The sequence below is a fragment of the Doryrhamphus excisus genome, chromosome 17 (assembly GCF_030265055.1).
Source record: "Doryrhamphus excisus isolate RoL2022-K1 chromosome 17, RoL_Dexc_1.0, whole genome shotgun sequence".
Classification (NCBI taxonomy): domain Eukaryota; kingdom Metazoa; phylum Chordata; class Actinopteri; order Syngnathiformes; family Syngnathidae; genus Doryrhamphus; species Doryrhamphus excisus.
The window spans coordinates 15,040,174-15,059,526 of NC_080482.1; the positions used below are offsets into that span (position 1 = coordinate 15,040,174).

Genomic DNA, 19,353 nt, shown 5'->3' on the forward strand with positions numbered 1-19,353 from the left:
AACCATCAGACAGCAAGAGATTACAACAGTACTGTGAGGAGGCAAGCAGACTCTGACGCTCACGTGCCTTGCAGCAAATTTCCACCCGGCAACTATACGGTGTGCCATGGCAACAGCGCTGCCATTGGTCCCCGGTGCGTTTTCAAATGACCAATGGGATGGCCAGCAGCGGGTGATGCTTGTTGCTAGGTAAACACGATGCAGAGGAAAGATAGAGGAGCGAAATTACCATGCTGCTACTGCAGGGCGCTCTCAGAGAGCAATGGAGGAGCGCGTTACCCTCGCATATATCCTCCTCTTTCTCAGCACTTGGCGGTGCCAGAGAGACAAAAACAAAAGTGGATGTATGACACAGGCGTAGAGGAATAAAATATATGACGAGTTCAAATCCTCGGGGCTTTGTGCTTGTGATGCATTAATAGCAACCATCTTTGAGGTGCTCTCAATTAGTGTACCACACAAGTCAGTCTTTTATTCTAATGATCATTTCAGAGCAGATATATTCATTCATAATATATATATATATATATATATATATATATATATATATATATATATATATATATATATATATATATATATGAATGGTTGAACATATTCAAACAAATAAGCAGAAGAGAAAAAATAGCCTTGCGAATGCAGAAACATCTTCCTATATCAGTGGTCTCAAACACGCGGCCCGCGGGCCAAATGTGGCCCGCAGGACACTAGTTTGAGGCCCCCGCCTTGATATGAAAGTTTAATGTTAGTGCGGCCCGCGCAAGTTTGATATGGATGCTGTATGGTATCATGTACCCAGAAAAAATTATTACGTTTGATTCATGTTCATGTTAAAGGTTAAATAACTGTAAATAGTTATCCTCCCTATCCGTGTGGAAGTGGTAAGTTTTTGCCTATTTAAGTTTAAAGGAAATAACGTTATGCTATGGCTAGCATAACATAGTCCTAGCATAGAAGTGTTTCAAATGTACTTCTTCCCTGAGATCATATTTCTCCTCTCTTGTAGAGAAGTATTGGATGACATTTTTAGCTAATTGGTTGTTTTTAGCCTTATGCATTATTTTAGCTGTTTGAAGATGAACTATATCAGCAAGTTGAAGTATTTGTGATTTTAGAAATAAGGAGTTAGTATGTTCTCTGTAGGCGGCATTATGAATTATCCTTACTGACCTTTTTTGCAGTACATTTAGCGAGTGAAGATTGCTTTTATAGTTATTATCCCATATTTCCACACAATAAGTAAGATATGGTAGAACCAGAGAGCAATAAAGAGTGTGGAGTGATTTCTGATTGAGAACAAATTTTGCTTTGTTCAATACTGAAATATTTCTGGCCACCTTATGTTGTATATTTGTAATATGAGGTTTCTAGCTCATATTTTCATCTATTGTGATCCCCAGAAATGTATTTTCCTTCACCCTTTCAATGTCTACACCGTCTATTTGTATTTGCTGGTGCGTGTCCTTTCTGCTGTTACCAAACAGCATGATTTTAGTTTTATTTAGGTTCAAGGACAATCTATTATCATCAAACCATCTTTTTAGTGTGACCATTTCTTCTCTGACCTTTCTAATGATTTCGTCTGTACTCCCTCCAGAACAAAAAGCAGTGGTATCATCCGCAAATAATACCAGCTTTAAGTCTTTCGTAACTTTGGAGATACAGTAAACCTCGGATATATCGGACTCGGATATATCGGAAATTTGCTCACAACGGACAGATAAAAAAGAAGCGATTTTTCTGTAATGCATTTCCAATAAAAATTCATTGCATATATCGGATTTTTTATAACGGATTTCGCCTATTTCGGACAAAATCTCCAGTCCCGTTCCAATGCATTTCCATTAAATTTCCCTCGCATATATCGGATGGCCGCATCGTGGCGCTCCGATTCGCCGAATCGTGACAGGCCGCTATACGACGTCATTTGCAGCGTTTGCAGCGTTGCCTGCGCGTCCAGGTACATTGGAAACATAGTCAAGGAAGTGCCTTTTTATAACGGATAAAATCCGATTCACGCATATAAATCCGATATATGCGTAAAACGGACATTTTCCGGTATACGCATATAACGGATTTTGCTTATATCGGACAAAACCAGTGGGAACAATTGAATCCGATATATCCGAGGTTTACTGTATCATTGATGTACAAGTTGAACATTTTTGGCCCCAGTATTGACCCCTGGGGAATCATCTGTGTTATTAATATTTTTATCACAAACCATCCTTCATTGTTAGCTTCCTGATTTCTGGAACAGATTCATTGGATGACTTCTTACAGGAATAATTCATTTGGTTAGTGTTGTTTTGATGTTAACTGGAATAAGTCCCATTCAAATCCCCCGTGTGCGCTAGCTGCCACTGTCGTTATTGCCAGAATTAACAAATTACCAGTACGCTTACGTCTTCCTGTTCCGGTTCACGCAGTCAGCGCGTCAGCGAGAGACAACAGCAAACATTTGTCCAGCACCTCAGTGCTTAAAATCAGATACGTTGGGAGGACTTCGGCTTAAAAAAGAGGTGGCGATTAGCAAGCTGTGTTGTTCCAATGTAAAATACGCTAGCGGTAATGCTAGCAGAAGCTACAAAGAAAGCAATAGCGTGATGCAAAACAGATCATGTTTGTCAATTGAAGTCACATGAATGACATGTAATGATTTTGGAGAAGCGATGGCACTATGTTTACTTAGCTAGTGGCTCCACAGGCTAACCTACCTAAAAAAACTGTCAAATATCGTGTTCTGAGCAGGCCACTTGATGCAACATTTTGTATTATACTTTCATTTTCATCATACCGCACGTTATTTCTAGTCCTTTCAAAGTCTTGTAAGCCACAATCACTGTCTCAACAAATGTAACTCATCTTCTCATCACAGGTCTGATTCATTTTCTCCAGCCTTAAGCTAACCGGAGTCGTACACTGTGGAACTTGGTCACTTTGCAATTTATTTCATTCAATCCAAGTCAATGGAATACTCACAAGATGCTACCAAAATCACTCTCTCTTTCAAATCCTTCACAATATCAAGTACATACAGTAGCTAACAAGTGTCCACATCACAAAATTCCCACTTTGCTCAAAATTTCCCGTTTCAAAACAAAAATTGCCTTTCATTTGTCCTATGAGCAAAGCTAGCATCACGGTAAAATTTCAAAACTCGTTAACTAGTCAATTTTCCAGCATGGGAACCAGAAATTTTCCCCATGAACGATGCGCATTTGGACCACCAGAACTGGAGTCAAGTTCTTGGCTCTGTGGTAGGATCGTAGTATGGTCGGGTCACTTGAAGTTCTGAGAACCTTTTAGGCAGAGTGTGCAAAACCCTGATCGGATTACTACGTTGAACGTTTTATTTAAACATGTTAGTTTAGATTAAACAGAACTTTAGTACTGTTCCCTTGGGTGTGAGCACTGAGGGAAATTACGTTTCTAATAGCAGCAACACCGTACGCCAGGGGTCTTAAACACACGGCCCGTGGGCCAAATGTGGCCCGCAGGACACTAGTTTGAGGCCCCCCGCCTTGATATGAAAGTTTAATGTTAGTGCGGCCCGCGCAAGTTTGATATGGATACTGTATGGTATCATGTACCCAGAAAAAATTATTACGTTTGATTAATGTTCATGTTAAAGGTTAAATAACTGTTAATAGTTATCCTCTCTATCCGTGTGGAAGTGGTAAGTTTTTGGCTATTTAAGTTTAAAGGAAATAACTTGAAGGCTACCGTTTAGGTCGCTAGCTCTCTAGTTTGCGAGTTAGCATGTGTCTCAAGACCCTGCAGTTGCGCAATATGTTGTAAATAAAAAGAGTATAAATGTGACTATAGTCGTGTTTTGTCATGTCTACAGGGCTCTAATAATGCTTTGTTCATTTTAATCTGAAAAAAATCATTTGTCTACCCACCAACTATATGTGGTTTCTTAAGTTTTTGTATTTGCCGTTTTATTATTATTATTATTATTATTATATTTATTTATTACTGACTGATTGATTTTCTTTATTCTTGATTTGTTTATTTATTTTTCATCTTATTTTGTGTAGAAAAATAAAAATGAAGATATTTGAGAACAGTGGAATGTTTGATCAGAGCTTTTATTGTAGAAAATCGGAACCAAAGCGAAGTTTTTTTTAATTTTTTTGTTTTTAATAAATGCGTTTTTTTTGTTTTTAGGAAAACCTGATGCAGCCCAGTCTCACCCAGACCCGAGCTCCAGTGGCCCCCAAGTAAATTGAGTTTGAGACCCCTGCCGTACGCAGTATACAACACGACAGCACACACAGTAAACAGATTTAACTAAGAAAAACAACAATGTATGACTGTAAAAACAGCTATGAAAATACAAATGAAAACAGCACAACTTCAAACAAAAAGTTTGCCTTGGTTAACATACATTTTGCAGCAAGGATGCACCTTATTGTGTTATTAATCCGACTGTTCAGAATGTATTTTTATCACAAATCATCCTTGGTAGCAGTTTGTTAGTGTTAGCATGGATACCAGGAAACGAACGTTATTGTCCCCCAGCTCTGTTGCATGGGTATGGCGATGGGTATTAGCGGTTGACTCTGTAGTTCTCTGCTGACTAACACAGCTGACCATGGCGGCAAAATAACCCAAGATGGTAATGGTAATGGTTTTACTTCATTTGAACATGCATCAGATTACAATTGAGTGCATCCCATAATCAGTTCACAGTTCCACATGTCCAAAAGGAGTAGGAAGAAGCAAAGCTTATTAAATCCTACCCCTCCATCTGGTACTTTTACAATCACTAACTGTTACATTTGTTCACTTCCTGCTTTCCATAATACATTTTAAGTTTTTTTTTGTTTTTTTTAATAATGTACCTCATACCGAAGTACAAGGTGATATGAGCATCCAATGCCATAATGTGTACCATAGTGCGTGTCAATATAGTGATATATATAGCACATCATGACTGGTTCAAGACTCTTCATCCTTGTATTTAGCAAACATCAACTGCTTGTATTGTTTCTTGAATTGGCTCATCGTTGTGCATTGTTTGAGGTCCTTACTCAATCCATTCCATAGTTTGATTCCACATACTGAAATGCTATGGCTAGCATAACGTAGTCCTAGCATAGAAGTGTTTCAAATGTACTTCTTCCCTGAGATCATATTTCTCCTCTCTTGTAGAGAAGTATTGGATGACATTTTTAGCTAATTGGTTGTTTTTAGCCTTATGCATTATTTTAGCTGTTTGAAGATGAACTATATCAGCAAGTTGAAGTATTTGTGATTTTAGAAATAAGGAGTTAGTATGTTCTCTGTAGGCGGCATTATGAATTATCCTTACTGACCTTTTTTGCAGTACATTTACTTTTACGTTTACAAAGTCTAAACGTACCGCACTCTCTCTTGTAGAGAAGTATTGGATGACATTCATTCATTCATTCATTTTCTACCGCTTATCATCAAAAGGGCAAGTCATTTTTGTTTTGAATGTAGAGCCCTGCTATATGTACTGTACTTTATATCTTTCATTGCCGGTAGACACAGTTGTCTTTTTCTTCATGAGTTACTCGCTAAAGTAGCTAAAGTTACACCCACCAAATGTAGACACATATTAGCTTGAACAGCTGCTAGCATTTAGCAATATCGACACAATCACGACCCACATGGCCACGATTAATTCAGGGTTCCATCCCGCTGTGTGTGCAGGATGCTACGGTAGGGAACACATGCAAGAGAGACAGCTACTTTCCATGAGCATAATCTATCTATTAGGGCTGTCAATCTATTAAAAGATTTAATCGTGATTTATCACATTTTGTCTATAGTTGACTCACAATTAATCACAGAGAGAAAGACCTTTTTATCTCAAACTACAGTGAGGGGCGAGGGTCAAACAGGACGTGCGCGGTTAAATAAGTTAAAGGAGTGAATTAACTGACAGCACTGCTAGCTTCATATATGTTAATCTAACTTTAGAAAAGTCAAACATGCTTTAATTAAGGCGTTTACATTACGTTGTCAATTTATTAATTTATTATTTATTAACAATTTATTGATATTATTCAAAGAGTATCATTTGAATACATTAAATATTTAATTTAAAGAAATTAAACATTTTTAATTTATTTTAAATAAAAAAAATTGTGGGAAATTACTATTATTATTATTATTATATTTTATATTATTATAAAAAAATAATATTAATATTATCATTTGAATACAGTAAAATAATCTTTAATTATTAAATTATAATTTATTTTAGATAACATAATTGTGATAATTGCAATTGTTTTAATAAAATTATTATTATTATTATTATATTTTATTATTTCTTTTGATTATTTCTTCCCCATATACACACAAAATCACACATACAAAAATATACTGTAACAAAAACGCACATGTACGGCCACAAACAAAATGTAATTATATTATTAATAATTATAATTATAATTATTAAATTACAATTTATTTAAAATTTAAAAAAGATAACATAATTGTGATAATTGCAATTGTTTTAATAAAATTATTATTATATTGTATTATTTCTTTTGATTATTTCTTCCCCATATACACACAAAATCACACATATAATAATATACATAACTAAAACGCACATGTACGGCCACAAACAAAATGTAATTATATTATTAATAATTATAATTATAATTATTAAATTACAATTTATTTTTAATTAAAAAAAGATAACATAATTGTGATAATTGCAATTGTTTTAATAAAAATATTATTATATTTTATTTCTTTTGATTATTTCTTCCCCATATACACACAAAATCACACATACAATACTATACTGTAACTAAAACGCACATGTACGCCCAAAAACAAAATGTAATTATATTATTAATAATTATAATTATAAAATTACAATTTATTTTAAATTAAAAAAAGGTAACATAATTGTGATAATTGCAATTGTTTTAATAAAATTATTATTATATTTTATTATTTCTTTTGATTATTTCTTCCCCATATACATACAAAATCACACATACAATACCATACTGTAACTAAAACGCACATGTACGCCCACAAACAAAATGTAATTATAATTATTAATAATTATAATTATTAAATTATAATTTATTTAAAATTAAAAAAAGATAACATAATTGTGATAATTGCAATTGTTTTAATAAAATTATTATTATATTGTATTATTTCTTTTGATTATTTCTTCCCCATATACACACAAATTCACACATATAATAATATACTGTAACTAAAACGCACATGTACGCCCACAAACAAAATGTAATTATATTATTAATAATTATAATTATAATTATAATTATAATTATTAAATTACAATTTATTTTTAATTTAAAAAAGATAACATAATTGTGATAATTGCAATTGTTTTAATAAAATTATTATATTTTATTATTTCTTTTGATTATTTCTTCCCCATATACACACAAAATCACACATACAATAATATACTGTAACTAAAACGCACATGTACGCCCACAAACAAAATGTAATTATATTATTAATAATTATAATTATAAAATTACAATTTATTTTAAATTAAAAAAAGATAACATAATTGTGATAATTGCAATTGTTTTAATAAAATTATTATTATATTGTATTATTTCTTTAGATTATTTCTTCCCCATATACACACAAAATCACACATATAATAATATACATAACTAAAACGCACATGTACGGCCACAAACAAAATGTAATTATAATTATTAATAATTATAATTATTACATTATAATTTATTTTAAATTAAAAAAAGATAACATAATTGTGATAATTGCAATTGTTTTAATAAAATTATATTTTATTATTTCTTTTGATTATTTCTTCCCCATATACACACAAAATCACACATATAATAATATACATAACTAAAACGCACATGTACGCCCACAAACAAAATGTAATAATTTCCTTCAAATGTAATAGTTATTACATTTGCAGGAAATTCAGTTTTACGTTTGCAGTGGGCAAATTTTATTACATTTGTGGGAAATTTATTACATTTGTGGGATTATTACATTCATTTATTACGTTTGCGGGTGTAACATACGTCATGTTTTGATTGTATGTGCTTGGTTTATAAACCCCAGCAAGCCATGTCTATCTGGCGGGCCTATTTTCTCTAACTACTGCTAACTTACCAAAGATCTTGGGACTAGTGGTGGACCACACATGGAAAAACAACATGGATTGCAGTCTCCTTTTTGAGTCATTATGGACGCTCCTTCCTGATCAGTACTGACAATTAAATGGTCACGTGGTGCAATGAAACAATGGTAGAGAACATTAACATGTTCAAATGATCTAACGCCTTTTACATTTTAAGACCAAACTTAAGGAACTATATATACACACAGTCACACACACACACACACACACACACATGCTGTTGCCAGGCGAGACATAGACTTGTTCAGTGGGAGACCCAGAAATAGAGTCCCAGTTAAGACAGGTGGAGGGGCCACATGAAACACCCCCCCCCCCCCCCCCGCCCAAATTACCAGCGCAGAAAGACAGATTTGCAGCCAGCCAAATGAAGTGAAGTCATGCAAGCTGAGAGGTTTGTGTTTGAATCACGCATCACGTGACAACCTACTTGACATGGGGGACTGTTGATGTGCTACGTGGAACACGGGACTGTCCAAAGTGCAGCCCGAGGGCCATTTTTGTTATTGGGCCAATGGCCACACATTTTAAAATACAAAAAAAAGACAAAAAATCAGCATAAAGTCAAAATATTGATGAAAAAGAAGAAGTAGGGATGTAAATCTCTTTGTGATAAGATAAGATAAGATAAGATATGCCTTTATTCGTCCCTCAGTGGGGAAATTTGAATTGCACAGCAGCAAGAGTACAGAATCAGTTAAGCAGTACAAAATACACAATATAGAAAAAAAAAATATATATAATATTTTTATATAAAAAAAATATATTAAAAAAAAACAATATAAACAACCCAAGTATTAACAAAATCAACAGTTTTACCCACAGTTTTAACGCTTTTTCCTCACTGCTGGAGCCTATCCCAGCTGTCTTCAGGCGAGAATCGGGAATAACAACAATTTTTATGAATAAATTGTTAATATTATGAGGAAAAATAGTCATCTAAGTTGTGTAAAGTTGAAATATTAAAGCAAAAATATTTTATTTTTTATTATGACATCATGCCATTAAATTTTGCGAGAATAAACATCATAACATGAGGAAAAATGTTAGCATCAAAATTGAAATATTAAAAAAAACATTCATTCAATTTCTACCGCTTTTCCTCACGAGGGTCGCAGTCTTCGGGCGAGAGGCGGGGTACACGCCGGACTGGTGGCCAGCCAATCACAGAGCACATATAGACAAACAACCATTCACACTCACATTCATACCTATGGACAATTTGGAGTGGCTAATTAACCTAGCATGTTTTTGGAATGTGGGAGGAAACCGGAGTACCCGGAGAAAACCCACGCATGCACGGGGAGAACATGTGAGTTCTGCGTGCTAACCACTAGACCGCCGTGCCGCCCTATTTAATATATATATTAATTATATTATATAATATATTTATTATCTTTATATTTTTATATATTCATTATTTATATAATTTATTTATTTGTATATATTCTATTTGTATATATGTATATGCTTATAATTTTAACAGTCCACCTTGAATTATTTGTCAAATTTTATTTATTATATTATATATAATCTATATATATTATAATTATATGATTATTATTAATTATATTATATATATCAATTATATTATATTTAATATATTATATTATATATTTCTTTATTTACCTATTTGTATAATTTTATCTGTAAAAGTGTCAGACTATTAGATATATGTTTTAAATATGTTCCATATATCCTTTTTTGGAGCATTTTAAACATCAGACCACATCAAACTACAAACTAATTTTACATTTTTATTTTTTTATTTTTATTAATATTTTTTTTTTACTGAATAAGACATCCGACTTGCAAGTCATGTTGCCAGCATGTACGTATGTTAAAAGTTAGAAAGCAACTGGCGGGCCGGATTCAAACGCTTGGTGGGCCGCATGTGGCCCCCGGGCCGTAGTTTGCCCACCCCTGCCTTAACACATGTGAACACTTCAAATTTAGTAAATCAGTTGTATCAATACAGTTGTTTGTCTATATATGTGCCCTGTGATTGGCTGGCGACCAGTCCGGGGTGTACCCCGCCTCTCGCCCGAAGACTGCGACCCTCGTGAGGAAAAGCGGTAGAAAATGAATGAATGAATGTATTTGTATAGGCGGCGCGGTGGTCTAGTGGTTAGCGCGCAGACCTCACAGCTAGTAGACTTGAGGGTTCAATTCCACCCTCGGCCATCTCTGTGTGGAGTTTGCATGTTCTCCCCGTGCATGCGTGGGTTTTCTCCGGGTACTCCGGTTTCCTCCCACATTCCAAAAACATGCTAGGTTAATTAGCCACTCCAAATTGTCCATAGGTATGAATGTGAGTGTGAATGGTTGTTTGTCTATATGTGCCCTGTGATTGGCTGGCGACCAGTCCAGGGTGTACCCTGCCTCTCGCCCGAAGACAGCTGGGATAGGCTCCAGCACCCCCGCGACCCTCGTGAGGAAAATCGGTAGAAAATGAATGAATGAATATATATTAAATATAATAAATAAATACAATTAGACAAATAATTCAAGGTGGACTGTTAGAATTATAAGCGTAAAATAGTGTGTGTTATAAAAAAATATATTCTGCCCCCCCCGCACAGTTTTGTTAACTCAATGCGGCCCACGAGTCCAAAAGTTTGCCCACCCCTGTGTTAAGGGGAGCCACTAAACTAACTATAAACTATACTATAAAAAGTGTAAAGTGTATGCAATGACAATAAGCAAGCATGGATGTATATAAAATAGAACCATAAAAAACACAATTCTTAACCTTCTGTCCTATTAATAATACAAAAGAAATAAATAGTCATGTTCCCTATTAGTGGATGAACAATCAAACGCATGGTGAGCGCTAGCTAGCTGGCTCGCTAGAACACAGGCCAGCTAAGCTAAGACACTCTCAGCCAATATTGTCCCGGTTCTTTTATCAAATAATCACAATCTTATTTTGTTGTTCACATTTCTAAGAAAAAGCTGGAACTTTACGAGATTACCGTCGTAATATTGTGAGGGAAAATGTCATTTTTAGTAGTATAAAGTTGAAATATTAAAAGGGACCTATTATGCTATTTTTTTTAACCTTAGTATTGGGCTGTGGTTTCCTATAGAGCAGCTACACACAATAACACACACAATAAACATTTTAGATTTTGCAGAATCTGCACCTATTCCAGCTGTATTTCCTTTGATTCGTGCTTCCTGTCATGAATGTCTGTTTTACTTTATCCCGCCTCCGGGCATGCCCACTACACTATGATTGGTCACATCCAAAGTGCTTCCTAACCATGAACCATAGAAGGAAGTCCGCCCCTCTGTGAGATCACAAAGGGACTGTTTTACCACGCCTTTTGAAACAGAGCGTTTTGAGAAACAAAATAACAACAAAACAAAACATAAAAAGTTATCATGTTAAAATAAGTCAAAATATTAGGGGAATAAAATAGTTATAATATAATATCAATTATGCATACATATAATAACCAGAAAAAATGACAAGAAGAAGAAGTAATACAAAAATTAAAAAAGAAAAAACTGCAGAAAGGCAAAAAGAGTTCAAATTTCACGAGAATAAAGTACAAATATTATGAGAGGAAGGTTGTATTTGAAAAGAAGTTGTAATTTTACATAAATAAATTATGAATAAGAAAAAAATAAATCAAAACATAAATTATCAAAAGAAAATGTTGTTTTACTAGCATAGTAGTTGAAATATTAAATAATATAATAATATAATAATATAATAATATAATAATATAATAATATAATAATATAATAATATAATAATATAATAATATAATAATATAATAATATAATAATATAATAATATAATAATATAATAATATAATTATATAATAATGATTTATAATTAATTTATAATAATATTTGATATTAAATATTACTATATAATTTAAAAAATATTTTATAATATAATGAGAAACAAACAAAACAAAATCAGGTTAGGTAAAAATATAACGGGAATAAAGTCATATTACCAGAAGAAAATGATTATTGAAATAAAGAAATAATTATGAAGGAAAAAGATGGAAAATAAAACAGCAATATTAATACTAATAATAGGCTCTTTTACCTATATGACAAAGCTGAGATGCATTTTAACTTATCAACATGTTGTCGCTTTACAAAATCTCAAAGTTTTTCTCGATTTGCCTGTCTTAAAAAAACGGTTTGGGCTAGAAGAATACATGTCCACGCAATATTAAAAGGGATCATGCATTGCTCAGCAATTTAGGCATCTATGTGTGCGCTCTGGAGGTCATATAACACATTTCGACTTTTCAGAATTTACAGAATGTCTCGACATGAATTGAAGGCTGTACTTTGCACCCAGAAAAATATAAAAAAATATAATATACACCTCTGTCTGCACTGTACTAATGTGACCATGAAATTATGGCTGCTGGTACAAATGACATTTTCTGTGGAAGGTCAGCATACATTTATTTATTTACTCGATGTGGCGCTGCCTGTTACTCATAACACATCTTTCCGTCGATGTAGTTTGTTATTACAACACCGTCCAGCAGATGGTGGAATGAATCGTAACGCTGCTTCTTTAACCAGCTCCTCTTCTCATCATGTAAGCTTCAGGGGATTCTCATTTTGACCGCTTTTCCAGTATACCAGCAGAAAAACAAGGTCCAGACATGTGAGGTGAATTCACTCATTTGACTGATGGCTGATTTCACATTTACAATTTGGATCATGGAAAGAATGGCAAGAAGTACAGTGAACCAAGATCTGGACCTGTTCTGCTTTTTCTTTTCACGTTATACTAAAAAACAATAACTTTTTTTTTACCTTTTCTTGACATGAATATATATGGGTCAAAATTCACCCCAACACCATAGATCAGGGGTGGGCAAACTTTTTGACTCGTGGGCCGCATTGATTTAACAAAATTGATGAGGAATCCACCTGGAATTATTGTATCTGTCAAAGTGTCATGCAATCTGCTATATGTGCAATTTGAGGTCATTCATTTGATGTAAAGTGCGTTACAAATTAAATTAATTATTATTATTATTTAAATATTTTTATTTTATGTGAGTGTGAATGGTTGTATGTCTATATGTGCCCTGTGATTGGCTGGCGACCAGTCCAGAGTGTACCCCGCGTCTTGCCCAAAGACACCTAGGATAGGCTCCAGCAACCCACGCGATCCTCGTGAGGATAAGCGGTAGAAAATGAATGAATGAATTTTTTTATTTTTATTTTTTTAATTGTTTTATTTTTTGATTTTTAGGAGCACTTTGTAAACAACAGACCACATCAAATAACAATATTGATAAAACAGCTACTTAAACCATCAAAAGGTTGGCTCAAGCCATGATGCCAGGTTGTACGGTAAATTTAAATGAAATACTTTAAAAAGAACAGGCGGGCCATATTCAATCACTTGGCGGGCCGGATGTGGCCCCTGGGCCATAGTTTGCCCACCCCTGCCATAGATGTTTCTTTAGTGATTAATACTAAAATGAGAAAATAAATCCAACTAATTGATTTAAGAGATATGTTCTATATCCCTCAGTAATAGCCAGGTAACAAAAGAACCTTCAATTTATGAATATGATTCTTTTGAGGTTCATTTGACCATTTTTGGAAATAGAAATGGAGGGGTATAGTGACAAAAAAAGGCCTACATGCCCACACCAAAAGTATTAAAAGCAACATTTTCATGGATGAGGAAGCCTAAGAAGGTAACCAAGACATGAGAAGCAAATTTGATGGTAACTTATTGTTTTTAGTGTATTTTATAGCTGATTTAATACATGGGTCAAAACCCACCCGGTAACATAAGAGATGATACCAGAAAGCTAACACAAGAGGAGGGTTAACAGGCACCTGGTTTCTTAGCCAATAAGAAGATGTAGCAGGAGGGATCAGTGATGCCAACATAGCGACCTTGTCACTAGGGCTGCGATGATTATTTGAATACCTGGATTACAAAAATATTCACTGATTTTTCATCACCAATGCGCGTACTATTCATGCAGAGGAGGAGGAGGATGAAGCTGGTGTTTGAGACTGGAGAAAGCTACAAGGCAACGAAAGAGAATGAAAAAAAAATGTACAAAAATTACAAAAAATGTGGTTATGGAAGAAGTTGAACACAGTGACGTGTATCCGTTGTATCCATGCCACCATTGCTGCCACTGTACTGCAACAATGAATCCCAGCGTGAAACACCTGCTCAGGGCAGCTGATGGATAAAACAGATAAAACAACACGCCCCCATCTCACAGGCTTGTGTGTTCCTTAAAAGAATACAATGTCATGTTTTGTACTCACTTTGTCTCTCACGCCATCATCCCCCTCTCCTACAGCATCCATTACAAATGAATGCAAATTTGCCATGGTCAATTATGCCACCCGCCGCCACAAATAGATTGCAGTCCTACAAGAAACACCCGTCATTTATTACCAACTAAAGCAAGGGTCTCAAACTCAGTTTACTTGGGGGCCACTGGAGCTAGGGTCTGGGTGAGGCTGGCCCGCATCAGGTTTTCCAAAAAACAACCAAAAAACGCATTTATTAAAAACAGAAAAATGAATAAACTTTGCTTTTTATTTTTCTACACAAAATAAGATGAAAAATAAATAAACAAATCAAGAATAAAGAAAATCAATCAATCAGTAATGAATAAATAAATATAATAATAATAATAAAACGGCAAATAATAAAAACTTAAGAAACCACATATAGTTGGTGGGTAGACAAATTATTTTTTTCATATTAAAATGAACAAAGCATTATTAGAGCCCTAGACATGACAAAACACGACTATAGTCACATTTATACTTTATTTATTTACAACAGGGTCTTGAGACACATGCTAACTCGCAAACGAGAGAGCTAGCGACCTAAACAGTAGCCTTCAAGTTATTTCCTTGAAACTTAAAAAGCCAAAAACTTACCACTTCCACACGGCTAGCGAGGATAACTATTAAGAGTTATTTAACCATTAACATGAACATGAATCAAACGTAATAATTTTTTCTGGGTACATGATACCATACAGCATCCATATCAAACTTGCGCGGGCCGCACTAACATTAAACTTTCATATCAAGGCGGGGGCCTCAAACTAGTGTCCTAGGGCCGCGTGTTTGAGACCCCTGAACTAAAGTATGGCTCAATTCTTTATTGAAATGAGTCTGGTTTTGTATCAAAATAGGCAATTTATAACAACAACAAATACATTCTGTGTATAAATGTATGCTCAGCAGCAGCCATGGAGTCACGATGATCTTGATCACCTGACATTTTCATAGGATTTCATCACAAAATGTCCTTCTCAGCTTGCTAATACACGGAAACAGGAAGAGGAAGTCAGTTCGGTCATTCGTTTATGATGTCTCCAGCCACTGACTGTTGTTGTTGTTTGTTAACTAACAACGTTACGCCTCAAGTCTCTGCAAAATAAGCCAACATGGCTTATTATTATAAAAAAAAAGACTATGGCAAGTGGCAGTATTTTCAAAAAGAAGGTGAAAAACTGGATTGAATTAAAAACAAAAACAAAATTAGCAAGACACCAAGGTGGTGTCCGTGGGGATCTCACCGCCATATCGTGTCTTTTAATGAAGGATTCAGTTAACCCTTTTTATCATGAGATATATGCATTTCAAAGTGTTTTCTGCTTGTAAAACGGGTGTCATGAGATGAGACAATGCCTGAGATTGGAGATTGATCCATGAGGATGAGATAAGACGATGTACGATGACATTTTAACATTCCATTTTCAAGAAACGTACAATGACAAAATATGACTGGAGAATTATTTTTTTTTTAATGTTATTTACAGGGCGGCACGGCAGTCGAGTGGTTAGCGCACAGACCTCACAGCTAGGAGACCAGGGTTCAATTCCACCCTCAGCCGTGCATGCGTGGGTTTTCTCCGGGTACTCCGGTTTCCTCCCACATTCCAAAAACATGCTAGGTTAATTAGCGACTCCAAATTGTCCATAGGTATGAATGTGAGTGTGAATGGTTGTTTGTCTATATGTGCCCTGTGATTGGCTGGCCACCAGTCCAGGGTGTACCCCGCCTCTCGCCCCAAGACAGCTGGGATAGGCTCCAGCACCCCCATGACCCTTGTGAGGAAAAGTGGTAGAAAATAAATGAATGAATTCTCCTCCTAGTTTGTGTGGAAGTGGTAACTTTTTGGCTTCTTATTTTGTCTTTCCCCACCCTCGGCCATCTCTGTGTGGAGTTTGCATGTTCTCCCCGTGCATGCGTGGGTTTTCTCCGGGTACTCCGGTTTCCTCCCACATTCCAAAAACATGCTAGGTTAATTAGCGACTCCAAATTGTCCATAGGTATGAATGTGAGTGTGAATGGTTGTTTGTCTATATGTGCCCTGTGATTGGCTGGCCACCAGTCCAGGGTGTATCCCGCCCCTTGCCTGAAGACGTGAGGATAAGCGGTCGAAAATAAATGAATGAATGTCATCTTTCACTCTGTAAAGTTGTGTAAAGTGTTTCTGTCAAACGTTAGCAGCATTTCTTGAAAAACTGTCTACTTAGCTGTGTTAAACGACAACATTTCTTCTGCCATGACTTTCTGTGAACACACCTAAGTCTGTCACGGTGGTCAATAATTGTGCTATTAATTATCGACGATAATTTCAACTAAAAAATAACAATTATCATTAAGATTATCTTTCAAGATTATCGTTGTGTCATATCACATTTAGATGTGTACTACATGGTACTCAAGTGTAGTGTACCTGTGTGAGACATACCATATTAGCTACAAATCGCAGAGCGTCACAACATCAAACACAATTCCTACTCCTGGTGTCAAAAGAACTACACACACAGAGCAACACAATAGGTGGATGAAAACAGACAATACACTACCAACGTATAATGTAGAACAGGGGTCTCAAACTCAATTTACCTGGGGGTCACCGGAGCTAGGTTCTGGGTGAAGCCGGGCCGCATCAGGTTTAAAAAAAAACAAAAAAACGCATTTATTAAAAACTGGAAAAAAAAATCAACAAAAAAACTATCTTCAATGCTTTTGCCTCTGCTATACCCTACACTTTTTCAGTATTTTGATTCCGGTTTTCCACACCAAAATATCTGATAAAACATTCCACTGTTCTCAAATATCTTAATTTTTATTTTTCTATACACAAAATAAGATAAAAAAATAAACTAATTAAGAATAAATCAAATAAATCAATCAATCAGTAATAAATAAGTAAAATAATAATAAAACAGCAAATAAGAAAAACGTAAGAAACCACATATAGTTGGTAGAGAAATTATTTTTTCAGATTCAAATGTACAGTATTAACAGTTATTTAACCTTTAACATGAACATTAATGAAACTTAATAATTTGACCCAATTAGCAAGTTAGCATCGTACTCAGTTCCATCTGGGAGCAGCGTCGTAACTTTAACATGTTTGATGAGATGCTTTATCTTGACGTGTATTTTCCCTTTTATTCCAAATCATTTCCTGCTATTCCTATTTGTACCCAGCGTCATAAGCCTTTAGCTTCATTGCTAATCCAAAGCAAAACAGGGCGGGGTAACAGGGTAGGGTAACAGTATGGGCGGGGCAAAATCATGTTAATTGTGTCCGGTGTGCACACATCTTTAAGCTGTCGTTTCAACATTAAACTTTGGTATCAAAGTGGGGGCCTCAAAGTAGCGGCCCGCAGTCCAAATGCGGCCCGCGGGTTTGAGACCCCTGATGTAGAATATTAAGCAACTACTGTGTGAGCTCCAAACATGTGCTTTCAAACCTTTTTTTTTTTTTTACAAAAACTGTACGGCAAGGCACTCTGAGGGACAGGAAGTACTCTCAGCGACTCATATGGAGACAATACACACAGACGTGCAGAGTGAACCCTCTTGTCATCCAGCCTGTGTAGCACAGAGAGACTAACAGATGGCACAGACACTAATATGTCAATTTATCCAGGACTCGCAATTATTATTATGAATTGTTCGATAAATCAATATATCTATTATGGTGATAGGCGTCAATTTTCGCATTTTGTACGTATAGTCTTTACCTCGCCGACCAAACATCTCTGTACTGTAGAAGTGTGTCTGGTGGCTATGTTTGAGGTGTATTTTGTTGCTTTTTATGTTTTATGGCTACTAATTTCAAATAATTTCTGGTTCTCTAGTGTTGATGGACTATTATTAATATTCCCACACAGGGGCTGTGGCATTTGTTTGTGTAAACTTCTACTACGTTACTTGGCATTGTTCCTCACGAAACTCCACTTTTTTGTTGTATTTTATGCTAGACGACGTGACTCTATGACTGACAAGATGTCTCACTCTGTTCGTCGTCCTATGAAGAGTGTCTGGAGGCGAGAGACACGCATGGCGAATATGTCATGGATGTATGGATATTTATCAGGATCACATTCCTATCAAGATATAATTCATTCATTCATTTTTAACCGCTTTTTCCTCACAAGGGTCGCGGGGGTGCTGGAGCCTATCCCAGCTGTCTTCGGGCGTAAGGCGGGGTACACCCTGGACTGGTCGCCAGCCAATCACAGGGCACATATAGACAAACAACCATTCACACTCACATTCATACCTATGGACAATTTGGAGTGGCTAATTAACCTAGCATGTTTTTGGAATGTTGGAGGAAACCGGAGTACCCGGAGAAAACCCACGCATGCACAGGGATGCCCGAGGGTGGAATTGAACCCTGGTCTCCTAGCTGTGAGGTCTGTGCGCTAACCCCTAGACCACCGTGCCGCCCTCAAGATATAATTGTCAGACTGTAAAAATGTGTTTTGTGATAATGTTTGGCTTTCTGGAATAGATTGACTGGATTTACATAAAAATGGATTTGGTTGGAGTGCATTTCAGTTTGAATCCCTTCTATAAAGTATTAATGACACTAACCAAGGTTCCACTTTATATTTCTAGATATGTGTGTGTGAGTGTTATATTATATTGTTTACAAACTCAGGGAATAAGTCCTTGGATAAAAATATTTTTGGTTGGCCTCGTAAAATGTATCGGTATCAGTAACAGCTATACTGATCTTGTACTGGTATCGGATTAGCTCAAGTGTTGACCAAGCCTGCGGTTATGATTGGTTCCTGGAATGGTGTATATCATCTCCAATGACGTGTAACACGCAGATGCACTATCGTGAGCCACGACACCCGCTACCCAAACACTGGGATGTACTGTATTT

General features: G+C 35.5%; 1 protein-coding gene across 1 annotated transcript in view; it reads right to left on the minus strand.

Moving 5' to 3' along the window:
- dyrk1b (dual-specificity tyrosine-(Y)-phosphorylation regulated kinase 1B) overlaps positions 1–19,353 on the minus strand; it is an 82,730-nt gene that overhangs the window by 52,504 nt on the left and 10,873 nt on the right. The window lies entirely within an intron of this gene.